We start from the raw sequence: 27,299 nt of genomic DNA, 5'->3' as shown, positions 1-27,299 counted from the left end.
GACTATTAGCAAGAGATTTTGCAGCCTGATGTATGTTATATGATTATGATAATTAAAAACTTGACCCCTTTCTTAATAGGACTAGTAAATGAATTATGTACATAAAGTGTGTTTGAAAGTTCTGAGGGATATGTTTATGAATGTACTGACAGACATAAGTATGGATGCACTGAATGACATATGTATGGATGTACTGAATGACATATGTATGGCTGTATTGAATGACATGTGTTATGGATGCACTAAATGACATGTGTATGGATGTACTGAATGGTGTTTCCTTTAAGTAAATTTTGTTGACAATGAATGATGTGTGCTGAGTGGAAGGTGTATTGAATTTACGATGAGAGAGACTGCAAGTGGGGAATCATAGTAAAAGGTTGCTAATGCAGACCTGGTAACATCAGTCATAACAAAAGAGCAGAGACTTACAAATGCAAGTTGCACTGCAGACCCTGACTAGTGAAGCTAGCATGGAAAAAAAATTTTGATGACAATAATAACAATGCTGCCACCAAGGCCACCACCGCCATCACCTCTGCCTCTGCCACTGATGATGATGGTGGTGGTAGTGGTGGTGGTGGTGGTGGTGGTGGTGGTGGTGGTGATGATAATGATGATGATGATGATGATGATGATGATGAAAGTTGTTTTGAGTTTTGCTGTTCCCTGTGCATATGATGATTTATTGTCATTGGCAGGTATCACATGATTCTTTGCTGTAGTTATAAACAAGAACCACAAACTCTTGTTAGATTCATTAGTCCAGAGTGCCTTTGGCTGATGAGATACAGTAATGTTGAAACACTGGGTGTCTCAAGTGTGTTATGAACACAGATTAATCTGAAGAGAGCAGTTGTTCTCCGATGAAACAACAATGATTAGCATATTTAGTCTCAAATCTGCCAGAACATATTAAGATTGAATACACCGATCATCATTTTAATTCTCACTGTTCACCATGCACATTAAAATATATTATTATTTAGTTTAATTTTTTCCAAATACATTAAAAATCCTTTGGTTGTTAAACCAAGGTACTTATGTATTATGAGTAAAGCATAAACATGGTATTTAATTTATTTTGTAATTTCAGATAAAACGCCATTTTATCTGATAGAGTTTGTCATGAGTATAAAACTCATGAGTCTAGTCTAATCAAAAATTATAATAAACACTTAAAAATAATAAACTATCATCAAATTAACCATAAAAAAATTACAACATTGGACAGGATTCTAATTTCTGATAGGCATGACTGGAACTGTCATTATAAGTTGTCAAACTATAGTTTGCTATAAAAAGCAATAATTATTACCACATACTTATGAGCTTACAAATATCTAACTTAAGCAATCAATTATACCTAATTTGGCTATTCTCATATTCTGGTGCTAAATTACACCTTTCTGAAATGAAGAAAAAGAAATAAATAAATATGAACTGAAAAAAAAAAAACATCAATATCAGAGCCATCAAAACAAATTTTTGTCACAGTACAGATAATGGTTAGGAATTGAATCCCATATCAAAGACATTATTCTTTTGATTTTTACAATTTAATGCAATCAATAATATGTACTTAAAATGAAAATGGGAATATTTAACAACTCAGGAGACTACAATACACATGACAGCTGAAAGGAAGCGAAATAGTTTTAAGAATGTCATCATACGTAGTCTGCTAACATCTATAGATCTTTTCTGTGAATAATGAAATAATTCTAAAAAGGTTTCCTCTTCATTTGGTTGGGGGGGGGGATTTTGTTTTGCTTTGTTACATTTGCATTAAAAAAATTACACAACCTTCTACACCACAAAACCAGCCCCAGCCCATTCAAAAGTACCTTGGATCATAGGGCGACCTGCTGTGCTTGGGGAGACCTATTGAGTCAAGTACATCAACATCAACATCAAAATGAAAATCAAATGGAAATTGTAGTTGTGCCAGTGGCACGTAAAAAGCACTATCCGAACATGGCTGATGCCAGCCCCACCTTGAGTGGCTTCTGTGCCGGTGGCACGTAAAAAGCACCAACAGTTAGTGGCTGTTACCAGCTTCCTCTGGCCCCCTATGCTAGTGGCACATAAAACGCACCCACTACACTCACGTTAGGAAGGGCATCCAGCTGTAGAAACACTGCCAGACCAGACTGGAGCCTGGTGCAACTGCCTGGCTTCCCAGACCCCAGTCGAACCGTCCAACCCATGGTAGCATGGAAAACGGACATTAAACGATGATGATGATGGTGAGACTGAAGGGTAAACTAATAAGAGAGCATGTTGAAATATTATATAGATTATGTTGAAGAGAAAATAGTCTAGTTTTTTTTTACATAATAAATATCATAAATGGATGTTTGGTTAAGAAGAATATTGAAATATCAATATATTTTCTTTTATCTCTTATTTGTTTCAGTCATTTTTATCTCTTATTTGTTTCAGTCATTAGACTGCAGCCATGCTGGGGCACTGCCTTGAAGGGTTTTAGTTAAACAAAACTATCCCAGTACATTTTTTTTTAAAGTCTAGTACTCATTCTATTAGTCTCTTTTGTTGAACTGCAAAGTTACAAGGATGTCAATACACCAACACCGGTTGTCAAGTGCTGGTGGGGAATGAACACATACACACATGGATATATATACATATATACGATGGGCTTCTTTCAGTTTCCAGCTACCAAATCCACTCACAAGGCTTTGGTCAGCTTGAGGCTATAGTAGAAGACACTTGCCCAAAGTGTCACACTGCAGGACTAAACTCACACCATGTGCTTAGGAAGCAAACTTCTTACCACACAGCCACGCCTGTTTGATGGATCTTTTTTATGAATATTCTTACGTTTACAATGTGAGTTGTTTCTAGCATTACAGAGACTCATCGGGCACCTTTTGATTTTGATGAGTGGGAGTCAGCATTGGTTTCTGGGTTTAACGTTGAGCATGGGATGATTGGTATTGTAGTATTATTTATGACTAAGGTGGTGAGCTGGCAGAAACATTAGCACACCGGGCGAAATGCTTAGTGGTATTTCTTCTGTCTTTACATTCTGAGTTCAAATTTCGCCAAGATCGACTTTGCCTCTCATCCTTTCAGGATCGATAAATTAAGTACTAGTTGTGTACTTAGGTTGATCTAATCGATTGGTCCTCCTACCCAAAAATTTCTACCTAGAGTAGAAAAGATTATTATTTATGGTTGACTATGGAAATATTTTGTTTACAAGGTTTTTTTTATGTAGAGTTTTGTTTTTGAGGAAGGGGTTTTGGTTGTTTCTAAGGGTTTATCTACGTCATTAGTGGTTGATTTATAAAAGGTTACATTTATTTGAGATCATCCAAGTTAACTACTGTATGGTTATGATTTATCAATGTATTTGATTTGGAAGAGTTAGTTCCCAACTGCATAGTTTGGGTTGAAGTCACACTGAATCACACCTTGGGCAAGTGTTTACTATGATAGCCCATGATCAACTAAAGTCTCATGAACAGATTTAGTATATGGAAAATGGAAGAAGCCTATTGTATGTGTGTGTGTCTGTGTGTGTTTGTATTTCTTTCACTTGATGTCACACAATAGTTGCTAACAAGCATCGCTATACAAACAAGTATTGTTATTCATTTCCAATCTTTCATAGAAACATGTGCAAACTATGAGATGAAAAATACTTTGCTTCACAACAGAAAGGGGCATCCAGCAATAAAAAATCTTCCTCAATGAATTCCAGCTGACCCATACAAGCTTAGAGATGTAGACATTTGGAATGATGGTGTTGATGACGACGACGACGACGACTGTGGTGGTGGTGGTGAGAAGTGATACATATACATCATCATTGTTGTCATAATTTAACATCCATGTTCAATGCTGGCATGGGCAGGATGGTTTGACAGAATTCAGTTGGTCCAAGCACTGCATTGTGCTCAAGTGTCTACTTTTTTTATGGCTAGATGCCCTTCCTAATTTCAGTGACTTTACAGCATGTACTGTGTGCTTTTTTCACGTCATCAGCACTTGTGAAGTCACTATGCAGCTTGCAAGCTACAAATACGCTAGGAGATAAGGAATGAAGAAGGGTAAAGTATGAAGAAAAAGGGCCAGGATAGTACAAGTTTCTTGCTGTAGAGAGAGAGTGGAAGTGATCAGGTGAAGCTGGAAAGTAATAAAAGTAGCAAGGAGGACAGTTTCATTTGGATTCTTAGGGAAAGTTTTCCCCATTTACATATGCCATTAATTCCTTAGAAAAGCCATGAATATTTTAATTCTCTGTTTCTCCTTCCCTGAAAGGATTCAGGCATCATATATCATCATCATCATCATCGACATTTAATCTCCATTTCACATGCAGGCATGGGTAGGACGGCTGGACAGGAACTGACAAGGTCAAGGATTGCACTAGGTACCATAGTCTGTTTTGGTTTGGTTTCTATGGCTGGATACCCTTCCTAACGCCAACCACTCTACAGAAAGTACTAGGTGCTTTTTACATGGCATCATCTCCATTGCTTTTTACATGACACTGGCTGTCACACCAATGCTTCTTATGTGGTACCTTGGTTATAACACATAGGTTTTGTAATACACATATTACAAATGAATATTTCAGTGAATCAAATTTGGAAATACTTGTTTTAATAATCTGAATAAATACCATAATTTTGAGAATAATCCCATCAAGGAAAAATCTCATCATTGTTTGATTTTGAACATCAGGACGATATTTTTTTGCTAAGCAACAATAGCATTTATTAATATCTTCTTGTACCCCAAGAAAGTGAATAGAATATAAAGTTATATGACATATGATAATTTCATTTAGCATATCGCAGGATTAGATTTATTATGACATAGAGATACTCTGGATTTATGGATATATGGATACTCTCTCTCCAAAAGTATTTACTTTGTAGTTATAGCATTAACTAAATATTGAACAGAATAATTTAATCATAACATTAACAGTTTTAGATTCAAAATAATTTAATGGAAATAACATGAGAAAATGTAATAGGAAGTTCTTCGCACCATTTCACCATAATTTTCTTGTGATAAAGCTACATCTAAGAAGGTTAACTTAAGTTATTTGGTACATAGTAGAAAACCACAGATTTCTATATTCGCATGTTCCTATAACAAATTGATACTGTCCACAAAAAATAAAAAGAAAATTAATAAGAAATATTTATGTATAATCTTTTCAATAAAATATTCCCACAGAAACATGACATGTGATCTTTTATTGCCATGAAAGTAATAGAAGTTTACCTTGAAGTCAAATATTTATTCTTAAGCTTAGAAAGAAAAAAAGAAAAGTACTCCCATGATACTATTTTACTGAAATACTGCTATTCAATATGGATATGACAGAGCAATTGTGAAGAGAACAGATATAAACATCAGTGAGGTGTAAACTAGCATCCATACAGAAAATGGTCCAATCTTTAATGTATCTACCGTAGGGGCTTATAGTGTTTCATTCATAAATGTGCATATAAACGCTAAACAAGTCTATGAAATACGCTGCCAGGCAAGTTCTTTTCGTATTTCAATACAAATCAAAAACAGGACATTATTTTATAAAATGTTAGAAGCAGTAGCAGTCTAAAAAGAAGAAAAAAAATGAAGATACATTTAATATTAATTCAAAACATCCCAAGATAGTCTAAGTGATTTCTTTAATAGCAGTTAATGGTTATCATATTTGAATATAGCAAATTCTTAAACCTGTTTTGCAAAATAAAAAAAAAGTATTAGGGTCTAAGAATAAAAAACAGCAACAATGGAACCATTTTATGGCAGAGATGTTTTTTGAGTATATCTATTTTGCATGTTGCTTTATTTTTCTCTTTCAAAGAGTGAAAAATGTTTTGACTATATTCACAAAAATAGTATCACTCATGCATATATGACTATTTATAATTTGTCTTTGAAAACAAGGGTTAAGCACAAATAAATTTTGTTGAAGCATTTATGAGATATTATAAAATATTATTATTTTTGAATTATTAATGAAAAATAGTTAAAAGTTGTAATAGTCTCCTTTGTTTAATCATTTAGTGTCAATCCGTTTTGAAGTATTGAACACTGTATTTCATATTTAATCATCTGTTGCATATGGACACAAATACTTTTATATAACAAAACATGAGAAGAAAAATTTACAAACTAAATTCTGCATATGATATTTGTTGATTGATTATCAGAAGAATTATACTGTATTAAAACAGGTTCCAATAGTTACTCGGCCTGCATGAAATAGCTGCTAAATCTCCCTTAAAGCACACCTTGCCATTCTTAGAAAGAAAGGACACTTTGGATATTGCAATACTAAATAATACAATTTCAAAAAAGCAAAAACAAAAAAAAAGTGGACAAATTAATTAAATAAGCATATAAATAAATAAAAATATACCTGAATTATATAACTTTATTATAAATTTGTTTTTAGTTTAAAAGGATTAGAGCAAAATGTTTTTAAATATGTAAATATAGTTTAATCCTTTATTTTCTGAAATATGAGATATACATCATCATCATCATCATCATCATCATCATCATCATCACTTAATGTCTGTTTTCCATGCTGGCATTAGTAAGATGGTTTGATTGGAACTGTTCAGTTGGAGAGCTGCACCAGATTCCAGTCTGTTTTGGCTTGGTTTCTACACCTGGATACTCTTCCTAATGCCAAGAACTACACGGAGTGTACTGGGTACCTTTTACATGTCACCAGCATGGATGCCTTTTATGTGTCACCACATCTTCCAGGATCTGGCTCCTCCACAGGTTCCCACCATAGTTAGAAATTGGTATTTCTGTGTGTGTGTGTGTGTAGCTATAGGTATAGAATATCAAGTGTAAATGTTATCTCTCATATTCCCTTAGTATACTTTTTACTGTAATCGCTAAGATAAAGACTTATTTACTTTTGGCTGTAGTAATCTTACATATTCCTTGAGAATCATTGTTGTTGTATTACATTAACAGTAGTTCTTCCAAAAAAGTTCACTTTAAGAAAAAATAAGAACTTTCTAGATAGATATCAGTGAGTAAGGGGTGCAATTCTCTTTATTGCTTTTCTTAATACAATAAATAAACCTACGCCAGGTGCTCACAGGTATATGGCTTAGTGGTTAAGAGCGCAGGTTACTAACTCCAAGATTCCGAGTCCAATTCCAGGCCGTAACCTAAATAATAATAATAATAATAATAATAATAATAGTAATGATCATAATAATAATAATAATAATAACATCAAAAAATACCTTAGAAATAAGAACCCAAGTTTGAAATTTCCCCAAGACATCTGATAAAAACTGGAGAGGGTAAATCAGCCAAAACATTGTGTTAACAACAAACAAGAGGAAGACAAATATCCGTCAAATGTAAATAATGTAAACAATGTACATAATTCCTCGTCTCTTAAATATAGAACTGAAATAAACCTTTTCTTATAAAAGTTAATAAACTAGCTATGCTCATGAATGCATAAAACTTAGAATAAAGTGAAGGGCCAAAAAGCAACACAATGGAACAACAAAGAAACAACACTAAATGACATTTTCACATTTATAAAACAACTGAAATAAAATTGGGCTGAACACATTCACTGGATGAGTGGTGATAAGTGGATAGGAAAGGTGACAGACTGGATTCCAGGTGATCATGTAGGAGACAAAAGAATGAATTGGATAGATATGACAAAAATTACTGTTATCTCTTCATCTTTTACCTGTTTCAGACATTGGATTTCGATCATACTGGAACACTACCTTGAAAAATTTAGTCATAGGAATTGCCCCAGTATTTATTTTTTAAAGTCTGGTAATTATTCTATCAGTATCTTCTGCTGAACTACTATGTTATGGAGCCATAAACAAACCAGCACCAGTTGTCAAGTGATGACAAACACTGAGACACACGTGCATGCACACACACACACACACACACACACCACACACACACACAACACACACACACACATACGTGCACACACACATACACACACATAACTGCCTTCCATATAGTTTCCATCTACCAAATTTACTCACAATGCATAGTTCAATCTGAGGCTATGGAACAAAACACTTGCCCAAGGTGCCACACAGTGGGACTGACTCCAAAATGTGAGCTTCTTAATCATGTGGCCATGCTTGAGCTTATTGGAAGCTGAAAGAAAACCAAGATAGCCTTTGTTCAGCAGTGGGAAAGCAATGGCTGATTTGAAAGCTATATAATCATGAGGAGATGAAATAGCAACAGAAAAATTGATGGGAGTTAAAGTATTGATCGCTCTCTGACAGGTTTATGGCCAAGCCTGTGGCAGTGGAGACCTCCAATGCTCTCAGCCCTTAGGCCATATCCCTGCTCACCACTATTGGGATGGAGATGGCTGTTCGCAAGGGCAAGCTCCATGAGCTGGAGTGGCCATTCCAGAGCATCTTCCTCACCATACTCTGGGACAACAACTTTTCTATTTTGTCTGCTGGGACCATGAGGTTTGAATTACAGGACATTGTATGTTCCATTCCTTAATGTGAAGATAATCCTTTTAGTTTTCTCATGCCATCAGCATACAGTTTGAATGAGTTCACAATGTAAGTGATAGCCCAAGAGGTTACCACATCTATGTGGTCACTAGATCTGACAGAAACTGCAGCCAAACGCCTACCTTTAGAAACTATAGATGAATTTAGACATCTGTAATGAATGTTAAATCCTGAAGTATTTGTTAGACAGAAATCTGTGTTCTCTTATTCATAGGGTTTTAGATTTGAGGAAAACCCCTACAATGAAGACAGCTCAGAGGGAGTTTCCACAATAGAAATAAGAAATCAATAAACACATAGACATTACAATAAGAAATAGGTCCCTTTAATTACAAACAGTTAACTGTAGATTTGATAAAAATAACTTAATTACAGTAAGATTTTACTTTAAAAAAAGAATACTCAATAAAATGATTAAATGATTGTAAATAAAATAATAAAATACTGAATAAAAAAACGTATATATATTTACTGATTTATAGTCAAACACCAACAGTTGACTTAATTTTACATTTGTATTCCAAACATCTTCAAAATTTTCAACAGATTCATCTCAGAAACCATAAAAAATAACATAAATAACAACACTAGTGATAATATTTCAGTTTTCAAGATGTCACCTTTTTTTTTTCATCCCTTCTCTTAATGAGGTGGAAACATGTAAATAAGAAAAATCTAAAACAAAGAATACATGCTGTCATCTAAATATGTGCTTTGTACTTAATGAACTAAAATAAATGACAGAGAAATGAAAACAAAAGAAAAAGAAAGAAGCAGAGGAAGAATGAAGAGAAAAACGAAAGAAAATAAGAAATGATGAAATAGTAAAAACAAGAAAAAGAAACTAAACAACAGTTTAGAACTTTATAGCTATCTTGTAAAATGTTGTGAAGACAAATTTGCTGAGACAGGATTCTATTGAGAATGAAGAAATAAATAAATAAATTGCTCACATAAATAGATTGATACAATTTGTCCTTTTGTTTGACACCAAACTCTCAGTTCAGCATATAGAATAACTTAGGTTAATATATCGTAAACCATCAAACAGAACGTCAAATACACATAAACACACCAGGGTTTCAGAAATAATGTTCTTATAAATGTATTCTCTCTGCTGTCCTCTCCCTTCTCTCTCTCTCTCTCTCGCCCTGTCTCTCCCTCCCCCTCTAGTTTCTAATAACACACATGAAGCATAGATATACACACACACACAGGGAGGTAGATAGATACATACATACAAACATACATACAATCATACATACGTACATATGTACATACATATATACATACATGCATACATACATACATACATACATACATACACACACACATACATACGCACAGGTATATGCATATATACAAACGCATGTGTATTATTTCTGTAAATAGGAAACAGCTTTTCTTGCAAACATATTGTTTTAAAAACATGACTATATTCAAGTTATATCTTTTTATATTTATGACTTTCTATATTTCTTTATTAACCCTTTATGTTTCTACATCCATTTGTCTGGCGTTTTAAGACATTCATAATCACATTTTCAAAGCAAACTGTTGTTATGGCACACAATCTGCAAATCTTGTGCCAAGTCCCAAATTAAAAGTTTCTAGCAATAAATCCTGCTGGATTCCATGATATCATCACATATTTTTGATGTGTGATATATTTTGCTTGTTTAATTTAAGCTTGTACATTGCTACTAGTAAAACTACTAAAGTTGTTTTCAATTTTTGCATAACTGACTCCCCAATTTTTTCCTCTCCAATTTGATTTTGTGTTCTGCATTATAATGAGTTGCAATGGTTCTCTGTTGTAAATGTATGGCTGATAAATGAAACAGTGCTGTAATTGTGACTCATATGTAACAGTTTGAGTCATGAAGTTTACAACTTATATGTTTAAATAGAAATTTGTTATTTATATTGGTTGTGTAAAGTATATTCTATGGCCCATGTTGATAAGGAGATTTCTATTTCTGATGTTATTGTAAAATATTCTGTGAGATTATGATACAGACTGCATTTTCTTTAACAAATGTTTTAAATGTTATATTTATCCATTTTACAACTGAAGTTTATCTAATTCTTATAGTGTACTCTATATGTGGTTTGTGTAGTTTAAGAGGGGGATGCATCTGTTCTAATAGTGTGTATGAATTAGTTATTGTGATGATGAATGGCTGGTCTACTAATCTATTAGGACAGCCATTATTAAGTAATGTCTGCTTTACACACATGATTTTGTTATACAAGTTTTAATCAATGGATGAAAATTTAAATACTCATCTAAGAAGAGATTTAATTTTTGATATAGGGGCATTCACTTTCACCAAGCATAGTGAAGGCACATGGCTTCGTAGTTATGGTTTTCAGCTTATGATCATAAAGTCATGAGTTCAATTTCCAGCAGGGCCATTGTGTCTTTCAGCAAGATTCTTTATTTCATGTTTCTCCAGTTCACTCAGGAGGCAAAAATGAGTGGTACCTATATTTCAAAAGGCCACATTCTATGTCATGCTAAATCTCCCTGAGAACTACTTAAGGGTACATGTGTCAGTGGAGTGCTCAATTACTTGCACACTAATTTCATGAGCAGGCTGTTCTGTGGATTAGATTAACTGGAATCCTTTATGTTGTAACCGACAGAGTACTGTTTTTTTTTTATTATCAGGAATATGTAAGCATTTGTTAGCATTTTTTTTAGTAAGGTAATGTGCTATACATGCTTTTTATTGCTACATTTTTATCTAGAAATGCAGTAATGTTGCAACTGCTAACAGTTCAGCCAGCTCACCATCTTATAGAGTTATTAATATTGATTTCAAATTTTGGAACAAGACTAATTATTCTAGCAGGGTGAGGTTATAAGTTGATTACATCAACCCTAGTGCTTAACTGGTATTTATTTTATTGACTCCAAGAGGGATAAAGGCAAAGTCAACCATGGCAGAATTTGAACTCTGAATGTTAAGACAGACAAAATTCCACTAAGTACTTAGCCAAATATGCTGACAATTTCTGCCAGCTCACCACCTTAGATGGAGCTATTGATATTGCTGCTATTTTTGTAAGTGTGTATTTATTATGTTTGTCAGGAGTAAATCAGTGATTTTAGAATGAAGTACTCATGTTCTGGGCATGATATAGAGGGATTTGGATTTGTGGATTGGTTGCGTATGGAGTAGTAGGGATGAGTGTTTACTGCAGCAACAAACTGTGCCCTTTGCATATCTAGGTGGTCATCTACCTTGAGTACTTTTTTCCGCAATGCTGGTAGTCAGTGTGTCGACTTTGATAATGAGAAATAAGATCGAATGTGAAGAAAATTTCATTGCTAATTCTAGCAGATTAAGTTGCATTCATAGAGGTTTCTACTTTTTGGCTCAGGGGATGTATGCTTAATTGAGGAACTGACTTATTTTGAGTGCATCATGCTAATTTTCTTAATTTTTTCCCTCAAGCCTCTTATGTTTGTAGTTTTCTTAATTTACAATACCCCTAACATGGTATTACGTTTCTAACATGGTATTACGTTTCAAAAGGCGGCAAGCTGGCAGAAACGTTAGTACGCCAGGTGAAATGCTTAGCGGTATTTCGTCTGCCGTTACGTTGTGAGTTCAAATTCTGCCGAGGTCGACTTTGCCTTTCATCCTTTCGGGGTCGATAAATTAAGTACCAGTTACGCACTGGGGTCGATGTAATCGACTTAATACCTATGTCTGTCCTTGTTTGTCCCCTCTATGTTTAGCCCCTTGTGGGTAATAAAGAAATAGGTATTACGTTTCTAAGATATGTCATTTGAGTGTTCGACACTCATATTTGGTAGATCCTATAAATATACATTATATTACTTTCAAATTCTCTTTTATGTAATGCACACTTTTATGATAAGTTATATAAATATCTATTAAAATATCTGTGTGTTATAGCTATGCAGGTGGAGCAGTAAATATAAAAATAACAATACCAAACATATTGAAATGTTATCAGAGAAATATTTTATTAATCATGACGTTTTGGGTTAAAAACTCCTATTCAAAGCTTTTCAGAATGAGAGGGAAATAAATTATATGTTTATTTTATTGATGTGCTGGATCCTTGTGTATTATTAGGACATTACCAGATATTTAAAGAAGTAAAGAGTTGGGGTTATGTTCTGTGTTCTAAGTGCCATGGTAAGGTGATGTGTATGAGAGATAAAGTATTGTGTGCATCACACTATCCATTGGCATTCATTTCTTTTGAGCCAGTTTTTAATTGTCAAGTGTTTCTTTATCAATCAGAATGGCTTCTTTTATCTGCAGCTTCCCAGTATTACTATTTGTAGCTTAAATGGTAAAAGTGATGTCCTTTTTCCCTTATTCAAAGTGTTTTTGAAAGATGATGCCTGTGTGTTGAGATACTCTTTGATCCAGATATATAGTGACTGAACTGTATTAGTAATGTAACTTGTATTGCATGCTGGATCTGACGTACATACATAGGAATATGTCTGTGCTGCAGATAGAGCAGTTGGTCAGTGTGAATATGCTTTGTCATCATTGAAGTCATTTTTTTGACAAAATCTTTCATAGAGAAGGGCGAGATTGAGCCAGGTGTTTAGATAGCTTTTCCCCACAAATGTTCTTGCAGATATCAACAGTTATATTCCCACTGAGCAGTGGTGGCTTCATTACAAAAATGGTGAAAAAATCTTTCTGTTAGGCTTGGGACTCTGAAGACAACAGGCAATAGTTGCTGGGTATCTGTTGATTTCCAGTACATTTCAGAATTGTATGCTATTAAAGGCCTGGTCAAATGTTCCACTGCAACAATACTGGATACGAGTGAACTTATTATATTTATGTACATCAGTGATATATATATATATATATATATATATATATATATATATATACACATGCATACAGGATGTGAGTGGTATTTGAGGACATTTCGTTTTTAATTCATTACAGCTTCAAATTATTTAATGTATCATTTTTTTTCAGATAACCCTTTCAAGGTATCATGCTAACTCAAGTAATGTAAAGACATGCAGTCATAGTTCCTATACATGCAAACCACAATGATTTAGAAATTAGCAACTTTCTAAATGTTGCAAGATCATTTGTACACAAAGTTCGGCTGGAATTGGAGGCATGTGATGGGAATGTCTCACCTATATCAAAGAGAAAAAAACACTCAAACACTAAAAGGACACAGAATTTATACATGTTCGAAACATTATCAATAAAGACCCCAGAAGATCAATGAGGTCCATTGCTAAAGAACTTTGGGTGTCAGAGTGGACTATCAGAACTGTGGTACATCGTGACATTCGATACAAGTTCTATGTAATGAGGAAAACCCAATTCGTGTCTGTAAAGACACAGGAAAAACATCTCATCACTTCAAAACGGTTACTTGGCAAAGGAAAAACCCCTCATGAACAAGGCATGCTTTGGTTTTTCTCTGACGGAAAAACTTTGACCAAGATCAAAAGTCTAACAGAAGAAATGACAGGTGGTTATGTACAGATTCTTCTGAAGTACCCAAAGTGATGCACACGAAATTTCCAATAACTGTGATGGTTTTAGGGGTGTTTAGTAGCGAAGGTCATGTGATACCGTCTCACTTTTTCCCACAGAGTCTTAGAATTAATGCTGCTGGATACACAGAGGTACTGGAAACAGTTATCAAGCTCTGGATTGATGAAGTATGTTTAGATGGATAGGTAGTATTCCATTTAATGTGACTCAGCTCAGAAGGCTGTAATCTGATTTGGTAGGAACTTGGCAAAGAAATACATGGTGATAACTTTAAATACGTTTATTGTGGTCACACGTATATATACACAAGCTGAATGAAAGTGGTTGATGGACATTTATTCATATATCTACATGTAGGTTGTATGTTAGCTGTTAACCCTGATGAGAAGCTCAAAAACAGCAATATGTTAGAACCAGCACAGTGTATTGATGCTGTGTAGAGGTTGTTGAGGACGTTGGTGAGAGATATGATGGTGATGACAAAGATAGAGGTCCCTGCAATGTGTCAGTGGTTAGACCTTAGAAGGCTGGGAACCAACAGACGTTGAGACTAGAAGGAAGTGAACTTTTATAGCTGACGGTAGGCTGAATTGCTGTTTGGAAAAGACTGTCTCATGTGACTTATTTGAAGGCTGCGATTGGTTGGGTTGCATATTGGCACGCGATAGAGTAAGAGACAAATTGCACCAATACCAACCAATCGGAGTACTACACATAACGTGGTCGAAAACAGCACCCAAAGGTTAGCAGTTACCTGCTATGTTTGTATGTCTGTTACATAATACAGAGAGGAAGTTCACTAGAGTTCACTACATATGCAATGGAAGGACATACATGCTTCAACAAGACTCAGTACCTTCTCACAAAGACCTAGTCACCCAAGAATGTTTATCAGACAATCTTTATGATTATGCAACACCCAATATGTGGCCTCCAAACTCGCCAGAATTGAACCCCATGGACTATTACGTGCAGAGCACTGTTGAAAGGGAGACTAATCGTCATCCTCATAATACCATAGCTTCACTGAAGGCCGCCATTATCCAGGTGATGTCCGAAATAAATAAGGACCATATAGTGTCAGCATGCCAGCAGTTTTGGCCCCACATTGAAGCAGTCATCGTAACCGAAGGCAGTTTCATAAAATAATTTGCTTAAGAAATCCTTATCAGGACCAATTGCACAAATGTTTATTAAAATACATATTTATTTATGCTGAAATATAGTTGTTTTGTTGTATATCAAAACTGTCCTCAAATACCCCTCATACCCTGTATACATACATACATATATACATACATACATACACACACACACACACACACACACACACACACATATATATATATATATCGTCTGTAAAAAACAAATCTGAAAGAAGAAGCATACTCTAAGATGTAAAGGTAAAGCAGTATATAAGCATATATTAAAAATGGGGAAGGCCGATTTATGGTATTACCTTAGATTTCCTGTCCATAAAGAGTTTTGCTTTATGGCATATTGTCAGATCCCAAAAACCTGTTGAACCAAGACCTCTTAAAATATTTTTAAGAGGTCTTGGGTCAACAAGCTTTTGGAGGATCTGACAATAGACCATAAAGCTAAACCCTTTATGGATGGGAAACCTAAAGTAATCACATAAGCTGACCTTCCTCGTTTTTAATATATATATATATATATATATATGTAAATGTCAAACGATGAAAACAAGTGCTCAAGAAAAAAAAAAGAAAATATTTTAATATCTTAACAATTTTTCAAGACGATCGTATGGTGGAATGGTGTTCATCTCCACTTTGGATAAACACAAAGTCTCGTTGAATTCGTGGAGATAACCACTTTTGAGTGGTAATCTCCCTTTGGTTTAACTTTCGGGCAAACAGTCGTGTCGTATCTCATTTTATATTCTGGGTACATGTGATGTTCATATGCATGTGTGCTGAAGTAGTTCATCATGGGGGAATATTTCTTCAGTGTGTGGAGTTCATGTTTTATGTATATTCAAATTTCATGTTCAGGAAAGGGGATATCTTTGTGGGATTAGTGGTGCAGGTGGTGGTTCCTCTTTGAAGTGTTTGAGTGAGAAATATTGCTTGTGTATGCTGGGAGAGAATATTTCATCCCTAATATTTAGAATATTATCTGTTGACTGAAAGATATTTAGTTTACAGGGATACAGAGTTCACATTTGATACCCTGTCCTCTGTAATTTTTTAGCTTTAGAAATGATGTTGCATTTTATCTGAGCATTACTTATTCTACTTTCTTTCAGTGTCCATATAATATTGGATAGATATGTTGCATGACACCAGATGTTGTGTGTACCTTTCCTTGAATGAGTTACCCATCATTCTGATATACATCTTGCTGATGACGAAGATATGTTGGATTGTTGTTATGGCTGCTTTTGTATATGTCAAATAGTGTTATAACACATCCTTTTGATATATATATATGTGTGTGTGTGTGTGTGTGTGTTCAGTCAACAGATGGCAGCAAATGCTAGGGCACTGCCTTGAAGAATCCTAGTTGGATGAATTGACTCCAGTCCTTAGTTTTATTTTTAGCCTGATACTTATTCTATCAGTCTCTTAGCTGAACCACTAAGTTATGAGGATGTATTTACATCCTCATAACTTAGTGGTTCAGTTGTGAAGCAGTGGGGGTGATCAATTAACACAGACACAAAGACACAAACATAGACATAGATAAATATACATAAATGTGTATATGTATCTATATATATATATATATATATATATATACATAAGATGAGCTTCTTTCAGTTTCCATCAACCAAATCTACTCTCAAAGCTTTGGTTGCCTCAAGGCTATTGCAGAAGACATTTGCCAAGGGTGCCACACAGTGGGACCAAACCTGGAACCATGTGACTGGGAAGCAAACTTCTTACCACACAGCCATGCCTGCACTGTATATGTTATATACTTACACATATATGCTGCCCTGCAAAGATAATGTTGTAAGTAATTTGTAATTTGATCAGAAGTGGGATATCAGGAAGCAATTAAAGGGAAGAAAGACAAGGACAAGAAAGACATCAAAAATAGTATTAAAGAAGAGACAATTTCAATTTGTTTCTTAATATAATATTCATACAGATCTTCAAAAAGAATTTAATTAATTCTGAGCAATTAGAGTGATCTGCCAACTGGGATCAAACTTGTTTCATTAAATATAAAATCTATAACCTAACTGTCTAGGCCACATGTTCACATCACTATGACACAACAGACAAACCAATAAGAAGCAATTCAGAATCATGTAATTATTTCTACCAAATAGCATACATTCAATATTCATAAGTACCATCATATACTGTACTTATCAGTTTAAGCTGACAAATGTAACAAATGATCATTCATAGTAATGTGTGTGCTTCTGTGCTTGTGTTTATGCATATATATATATATATATATGTGCATACACATCGCCCTCTTTTTTCCTCTCGTTTTCTTTCCCTTTCACATATATAAATACGTATATATATATGTATGAATATATATAATTATACATGCATGTATATGTATATATATATATATATATATATATTATATTGAAGATGATAAGAAATATCCTAAGCAAAGAACTATTTTGATTTCAATAATTGATAATAATTTTATGGCTTTTTGTATTTCATGCCATTTCTCATCAAAGTTTTTAAATAATAACATGTATTTTTATCAGTTATTTGTTGTTGTTGTTGTTGTTGTTGCTGCTGCTGCTGCTGCTGCTGTTACTGCTGTTACTGTTGTTGTTGTTGTTGTTGTTGTTGTTGTTGTTGCTGCTGCTGCTGCTGCTGTTACTGCTGTTACTGTTGTTGTTGTTGTTGTTGTTGGTGGTGGTGGTGGTGGTGGTGATAATGCGAAGGAGGAGGAGGAGGAGGACCGCAAAAACGATGATGATGATGAGGATGATGATGATGATGATGATGATACCAATGCCGATGATGATGATGACAATGTTGAAGGTAGAGGTTATTGTTGATAGTAGTAATAGCAGTGTTGTTGAATCTGATGATTATAATGATAGCATTGATATTCAAGTAAATGGTAATAGTTATGATGATGATGTTGATATTGTTGATTACAACAATTATAATAAATAAATAAATGAAAATCTGTTCATTAATCAATCTTAGTTGATTAATCTGTACACGAACCAACATAGTCTCATTTTAATTTTTAATTTATACTAAGCATTTATATTAGAGTCTTATTCACTCCTTACTTGACTAGATATACTTAGTAACTGATTGGCTGCAGTTTAAAGACTGTATACTGCACAAGTTTAGCAAGACACATGGCTATGATGTAACATGATATCAATGAATAGGAATTACCATTCATGGAGCTAATGTTGGACTGCTACATGGTTGTTCAACTGGCACAAAATACCAAATTTATGTACCTCGAGTTGCAACCTAACATCTGAAAACAAAATGGGATGACAAAATTGGACTGTGTAATCTTAGAATCACTGTTTCTAGTCATAAACAGAATGTCTTTTAATCATACTGACAAATTAAGCAATTTTCTCCCTATAGAACATAGGCCATCAACAACTTTTCTCCACCATTCTTGACTCTGAACTATCTTTTCTGTTTCTATCCAATTGGATCCCTATTCTTTCAAACATTTTCCAAACTCTCCTGTGGGTTCCATCTTTGCTTTCACTTCAGGCATATATTTCCAGGAGGAGAAAGCCTTTCTCTCCCAGGCCTCATCAATTTTCAATTGTCATCGATGCTTCTGTAACTTTGGTTTTTTTCTAGGTAGTGGTGTTGGCCTCATAAAAATGCATTTCTACCTCTGGAAAGAGATGGTCTGTATCATTCAAGCCTCTATACTTCCATCTGTCTAGCACGAGAGGCTTTACCAGGGACTTGCACTCCACTGCCAGAGCTCTCAGAGTCATTGAGACACACAAGTCAACAAGATCAGATTAACCACACTGCCAAAAGTCAGTTCTTTCTCAGAGTTAACATCCTACTAGATCAGCCAGAGAACTACATCCCACTCCTACATTCTATTTCTGACATCGTTTCTGCAGCTGGATACTCTTCCTAACACCAAGTATTAAGAAAAAGCATCCTTCTTAAGAGCAATTGATGTATTTTATCATAGCCTTAATATTTGTCTCTTGCAAGACTCTAACATTGACAAGTCCCTTAACCCTTAGGGGTCATTGGGGTCTTACAGCCATGCAATGTATCTAGGGCGAGAAAGCCTGGTGGATTCCATCCCTCTCCAGGCTAAACTCATTTCTACAAGATGAGTGGACTGGAATAACATGAACTGAAGTGTCTGGAACAAGAACACACCAGATTGCCCAGTTCAGGGATGGAAACTACAATCTTACGGTTGTGAATCCAAGAACCTAACTACTAAGTGATGCACCTCCACTAGTGGTACTCATTTCTACAGCTGAGTGGACAGGACTAACGTAAAGTGAAATGTTTTGCTGAAGAACACAATGCATTACCTGGTCCAGGAATTCGAAACCACAATCTTACTATAAAAGTCCTGTCTCATCAACATAACTTTCAACATAACATTCTTTGCAAGTCAAGTGTGACCAAGAACGTGAATTAAAGAGAAGCTATGATCAAGAATATGGACAAGGGAAGGTACAATTATGAGTGTGATGGAGGCACAAAGTCGTAGGATGATAGCAAAGGGATGTTTTTAGTGTCTAAGAAAAGGAACAAATTTGGCAGTATTTTGTTAGGAGTTGAATATATTGATTTCTGACCACAGGTGCTTGCTACAAATTTTGGGGAAGAATATAATCAACTACACTGAATTTAGTATTTGGCTGGTACCCATTTTATTGACCCTGGAAAGATAAATGGTAAAAATCTGTCCTGGTGGAATTTGAACTCAGAATTTAAATCAATGTAAGTGCTACTGTACTGTTTATGTCAGTCTCATAGTCTTGAAGTTGATTATTATATTGGCTAGCAATTATGTAGACAGTATGAGTAGCAAGAATTTATATAACAAAAAACAGAGGCAAGTTCACATGAAATCAGTTTAAATATACCAAAATGGAAAGGGTTTATAAAAAAAAAAAATAACTAATAAACAAATGGAATAATTGTTCTTCCCACCCATTTAAAAGATAGTAAAATGGCATCTCTAAATGATGGGAAAATCTTATATCAGACACCTAAAGCAGAAACGGCAGAATATATTTCAAGATGATTTTCTCCTACTTCTCAAATGAACTCTAACAAAATTAGATTAATATTTAGATTAAGCCTCCAGCTAGAATGGAACCTACTTTTCTTCCTGACTACTTTTGAACCATAGAAACTAAGCAATACCTATTTCATCATCATCATCATTGTCGTCATCGTCATCGTCGTCACCAACGTCATCGTCGCCGTCATCATCATCATCATCATCATCATCATCAACATCATCATCATCACTATCATCCCCATCATTTTCACTGTTGTCATCATTCATTTAGCCTTGTCATCATTATCATCATCATCATCATATAAAAAACAACAACAGTAACAATATCAAGATGAAGACAACATCACTAACAACAGCAATTCTTCAAATGGAAAAGGTTATAGTTAAACAGATTGCTTTGATATTCATCCAAGATACCTTTAGGGAAATATTTAATTTAAAAGTGAGTAAAATTTAACTTCTGATGAACTTTGTATTATTTTCTCTCTTCTTTCTCTTTTCCTCTTTTCTCTGTCTCTCCATTATTGTTTAAATGAAGAAATTTTAGATAAAAATGAAAAAAAATATTGAATTATTATAAAACTGCACCCACGTTGTCAACTAATTGGCATCTCTAGTCTGTTGTGATACATGAATATGTATAGGAAAGATTTAAATAAAGTAGTAATTCCACCACCCTCCTTCTCTCTCTTTCTCTCTCTCCCTCTCTCTTTCACACGCAAATAAACACATGGGAGTCGGTAGATGTGTGTACACTTGTACAATTGTAGATTTGACAGGTGATTGAAAACCACATAAACACAAAACAGAAAACAAGGAACATTAATGGATAGTATTTACATAGCAGAACAGTATTCTAAAAAGCAATAAAGTGTTGGTTTGAATTTAGTAACAATAGTGAATAGTTTACTGTAGTATAGAAACTAGATATTTTAAATAGAATGACTAAACTACCAGCTAAACTAACATCCAAATTTTAACAATGAATTCACAAAAACAAATGAAATTTTTCAGAACTCTTCATTTTTATGCTTCTTAGTGACCAGTCTACAGGAAATTACACCAGTTTCTTGTATAGTGTTGCACTCTTCCAAGTTTATTTAAACTTTGAAACATACTCAACATATTTGAAGCCAAAGGTTTCAAAACTGTTGTGAAATAGAGAATTATATGAAATATAAAGAAACAAAAATGGAATTTCAAATGCAATTATTTTTCCTTCAGTCTAATACTCCTAAGTTAGTATATAATACTGGTTGTTAAAATATTACTTATGAACTTAGCCTCATTATCCTGGGCTGACCTTAAGGTGAAGAGCTGGCAGAAATGTTAGCATGCCATGCGAAATAATTAGTGGTATTTTATCTTGCCCAAGGTATCACACTGCAGGACTGAACTCAAACCATGTGCTTAGGAAGCAAACTTCTTACCACACAGCCACGCCTGTTTGTTGGATCCTTTTTATTAATATTCTTACGTTTACAATGTGAGTTGTTTCTAGCATTACAGAGACTCATCAGGCACCTTTTGATTTTGATGAGTGGGAGTCAGCATTGGTTTTTGGGTTTAATGTTGAGCATGAGATGATTGGTTTTGCATTATTATTTATGACTAAGGTGGTGAGCTGGCAGAAACATTAGCACACCGGGCGAAATGCTTAGTGGTATTTCTTCTGTCTTTACATTCTGAGTTCAAATTCTGCCGAGGTCGACTTTGCCTTTTATCCTTTTGAGGTCAATAAATTAGGTACCAGTTGTGTGCTGGAGTCGATCTAATAGACTGGCCCTCTCCCCAAAATTTCAGGCTTTGTGCCTAGAGTAGAAAAGATTCTGGGCTGTCCTTCATTCTTGCTAAGTAGAGAGTGTTAGTGGATTCATAGTGTGTGAGTGGTGGTGGTAGTGGGGGGGGTCACTTACTTTGGTATTTTTTTTTACTTGTTTAACCACTAGACTGTGGCCATACTGGGACACCAGCTTGAAGAACTTTTAGTCAATTGAATTGACCTCAATACTTATTAGTTTCTTTAAGCTTGGTATTTATTTTATCAGTCTCTTTGCTGAACCACAAAGTTATGGGGATATAAACACATCATGCCAGTTATCAGGTAGTGGTGGGGAACAGACACTGACACAAAGACACATACACATGCATACATGTGTGTGTGTGTGTGTGTAACAGGCCTCTACTAAATCCACTCACAAGGCTTTGATTGGCCCAAGACTATAGTAGAAGACACTTGCCCAAGGTGCCACAAAGTAGAACTGAACCCGAAACTATGTGATTGGGAAGTAAGCATCTTACTTCAGTTTTCTTCATAGGTATTCTAATTAGGTCTTGACAAGGCTTAGATATTGGTGTCTAATTTTTTGGAGATTCTGTAGCATGTAATAACAGTATAGAAGAAGAAAAGGAAAAGATATTATGAAGTATAATTAATTCAGATAAGAGTCACAGAAATTAAGATTTAAAATGAGAACTTCACCCATCACTTTTCATAACAACATACAGAATAGCACTTTTAAATAGCAAAAATAAAATAAAAATCTATAATCGAACATTTATTTTCCGTAAATCTATATCTGTTTATCACTGATTCATTCATTACTGATTTGTGAAATCACAGTACACTGATTATAAACCATGTTACACATATCAAGAATTAATTTGTGAAAGGCACTGGCATCATTGTGTGGTAAGAAGCTTGCTTCTCAACCACATATAGTTCCAAGTTCAGTCCTACTGACACAGAGCCTTGGGCAAGTGTCTTCTACTATAGCCTCATGCAGACCAAAGATTTGTAAGTGGATTTGGTTGACAGAAAAGGAAAGAAGCCCATCATATATATATATATATACAATTTTAAAATAGGATAAAATCTTTATAAGAAATTATCAAGTAGTTAGCATGAAAAACCTCATAAGGCAAAAATTTATTAATTATTTCCCTTAAATATATTTATTTATATTAAGGGCATTACTATACATAAATGCCTCATGCTAGGAAGGACTCTTAAAGTCAAAACTACCATAATAAACACATTGTAGTTTTGACTTTAAGAGTCCCTCCTAGCATGAGGCATTTATGTATAGTAATGCCCTTAATATAAATGTAAATATATATATATAATATATATATATATAATATATATATATAATATATATATACATATATATACACACACACACACACACATATATATATATATATATATATATATATATATGATAAACAAAGCTGAATGTATCTCAATAATTTCAACCTGAGTTATTTTCCACTGAAAAGATGAAATGTAGAATTAGGAGTGTCTCTAGTTTTTACTCATGTATTATATTACCAAGAAGGCTACATGGATATATTTTAAGTTATCTTTTACCTTTCTTTTTTACCTGTTTCAGGCATCAGACTGTCGCCATGCTTTGACACTACCTTGAAGAACTTTTAGTTGATGAATCAACCCAGTTGATTAATAAGTGCCGAGTACCATTTTTTATTTTTGCTTAAGCCTGGTACTTATGTATATTCTCTTTTTGCTGAACTACAAAGTAAACCAGTTGTCAAGCAATGGTGGAGGACAAACACACACACTCACACACACATACATATATATATACCAAATCTGCTCACAAGGCTTTGGTCAGCCTGAGGCTATTGTAGAAGATACTTGCCCAAAGTGCCACACAGTGGGGATGAACCCAAAACCATGTGATTGGGAAGTAAGCTTCTTACTATACAATTGTACTCGTGCCTATTTGATAAATTTGTGCCAAAAGATTAACTTGGTTCCCCCAATATGAAATGTTATGTGAATTCTAAAGATAGAAATTCTCTATCATACAACTTGTTTATCATGACTACAAGTACTGACAGTGTAGATGCAAAATTTAGTTAGACATCAATATGAAAAACAAATAAAATTTAAGCAAACAAAAATTCAAAATGTTTTGGTTAATTACAGCTTCACATCATCAAATAATAGAAAATTAACTTAGGAAGATGCGGCATAAATTTCAGAACTAACATGGGTGAGATATGAGTACTTAATTTTTCATTGTAATATAAAATAAATTATTAAAAATGAGAAAAAGAGAATTGGTATAAATCACTTAGTGTCATAAAAATTCAAAATGGGAAAGGAGACTGAAATTTATCTTTTTAGATATTCTTGTATCTTATGGGGTATACCTTTTGATTGCATTCACATAATTGCATTTAATATGACAAACAGTGTATCTGCATTTATTTTTATCTCCATATAGACAATGTATGTGTGTACATCATGCATGCATAAATATATATACATACGCATATGCACACATGTATATATATGTATACATATGTGTTTACATATATATATACATATGTATGTGTATGTGTGTGTGTGTGTGCGTGTATGTATTTATATGAGATATAATATGTGTGTGCAATTGTTTATACAAACATCCACATATACATATACATATGTATATAATGTATGCATATAATATACACACAACACACACATATATGTATATAAATGTGTGTGTGTGTGCATATGTGAAAGTGCAGGTCTACATGCATGTGTGTGTGTGCATGTGTGTGTGTGTGCATGTGTGCATATTGTACGGAAGAAAAATATTTTATTATTCATAAGAAATGGTAAAATAAGATTTGGCATATTTTGTAACTTGTGACAAACTTTATCAAGACTAATGGTCATAATATTGAAATACATGACAAGAATAAAGTATTCTTGAAAAGCCACATTTCAAACAATTAAAAAACTGCAACAAATTTCATAAAAATCTTCAATAATTTTTCAAAATATTTTTATGTCTTTTTGTTAATTAAGAGCAAAAAAATAATTTCTTTCAACATATCAAAAAAAAAAAAAATAGATGAAATACAGTGGTAGCATTAACAATTTAATATAGATTTCAATTTTTTTCTTTTGTTTTTAAATTCTAACTTTGTCCATATTAACTTTTAACTAATTATTAAGAATAGTTTTTTTTTTTTTTAAATCGAAGAATTTATTGTAAATTTGAAACACTTCTACCTGACTACATGACCTGAATGTTTGAAGTTTTGTTTTGGTTCTTAGAGTGTGTTTGATTGCATAATGTCTGTAGAGAGGAGAAAGAAAGAGATTAAGAGTAAGAAAGAAAGAGAGAGAGAAAGAGGAGGCAATGAGAGTTGAAGAAGAGGGATTGAAGCAGAGACAGAAGTAGAGAGCGATTTAGAACAAAAAAAGAGAGATAAGCAGAAAGTGAGATAGAAATAGAGAGAGAAATAATCAGACTGAAAAAGATTAAGAAAGAGAGAGATGAAGTGATAAGAGAAATTAAGTTAAATGTGTATGCTGTTCTTTCTTTCTCTTTTTTCTTTCAATTTCTTTGACTTCATTTATCATTTTTCAACCACTCTCAGTAATTTCTCTTCTAGAACAACAGTTTTTATGCATGTAGTGATAGGTGGTACAGTGAATAACATGCAAACTAACATTATGTTATTTGAGGTTAAGGCCTTCAAACTTCTATGACCATAAACTTCTGCTGCTGATAATGATAATGATCAATATTAATGATATTAAAATAAAATGAATTACAGTATGGTAAGTTGATAAGGAATCAATCTACAAGCAAAATGGCAGTTGGTTCATAGTCTATCACATGTACTATGCTGCCCCTATAACAAAGAAACTCATCTGATTCAGTCTGTCCAGTTGTTATTATGTATTAAGTAGAAGGGCAGCAGATTGGTAGAAGCAGTAAGACAGTGAGCTGGCAGAAACTCTAGCATGCCAGTATTTCATCTGCTGTTCCGTTTTTGAGTTCAAATTCCACTGAGGTCGACTTTGCCTTTCATCCTTTTGGGGTCGATAAATTAAGTACCAGTTACGCACTGGGGTCAATATAATCAACTTAATCCGTCTGTCTGTCCTTGTTTGTCTCCTCTGTGTTTAGCCCCTTGTGGGTTGTAAAGAAATAGGTATTTCATCTGCCGTTACATTTTGAGTTCAAATTCCACTGAGGTCGACTTTGCCTTTCATCCTTTCGGGGTTGATAACTTAAGTACCAGTTACACACTTGAGTCGATGTAATTGACTTAATCCCTTTGTCTGTCCTTGTTTGTTCCCTCTTGTGGGCAATAAAGAAATAAGAAACAGTAAAGCACCAGAAAAAGACTATGCTATTTAGTTCAATTCTCTGAACTTTATGAGTTCAAACCTTGCCAAATTCATCTTGCCTTTTGAAGGTCAGTAAACATAAGTACTTGCCAGCAAAAAAAGAAATATTCCTGGAATTGTCAATAGAATTGATTCTGACCAACCATGATTTACAGGTTCAAGACCTTTTTTCATATCTTATAAATATTTACAAGATGAACATGAAATTATCAACAGTATTTCTAGTCAACCATGGGCTGAAGCAGAGTCTTATATCTTCACTAACTGTTTCTATAAATCCAAAAATGATAATATTCTGTTTCCAGCAAAGATATTCCCAAACCCTCTTTTAAGCTATGTCTGATGAAACTGGGTTTATTTTTATCTCAGGTGAAATGTTATATGAAAACTTTATAATAATCTGACTGTTTCCAGTTACTGTCGATCACTTTTCCAATATTTGGGATTGGTGCAGTTTTAGCTCAAAAATGCTGAAATCAATAAGCACCCTTAATGAGCAATGCAAATAATATAGATTGTTTCAAACTATGTTATTTGATTTCTGCTTCAACAACAGGTATCACCATTGTTCCTACTTCAAGTAAGAAGGTGTGATGCAACAAAAAAAAAGAAGAAAAAAGAACAAATTTATTCCATGTTAATATATTCAGTAAAATTCCTTATTTGCTTCAACAAAAATGTTCTGTTTTCTTGTCTGGTATGGCTTCAACTTAATAGCTTTTCCTCAATGACATGGTTTCAGTGGTTATTCATAGATTAAAATATAATAGATTTTACTTCAGCTTATAAGTCTATGAGTTAGGAATTCCTATTTGACTCTATAAT

The sequence above is a fragment of the Octopus sinensis genome, linkage group LG2, assembly GCF_006345805.1.
Source record: "Octopus sinensis linkage group LG2, ASM634580v1, whole genome shotgun sequence".
NCBI classification, from domain to species: Eukaryota; Metazoa; Mollusca; class Cephalopoda; order Octopoda; family Octopodidae; genus Octopus; species Octopus sinensis.
The sequence above is the reverse complement of the archived record's forward strand: the minus strand, read 5'-3'. Positions refer to the sequence as shown.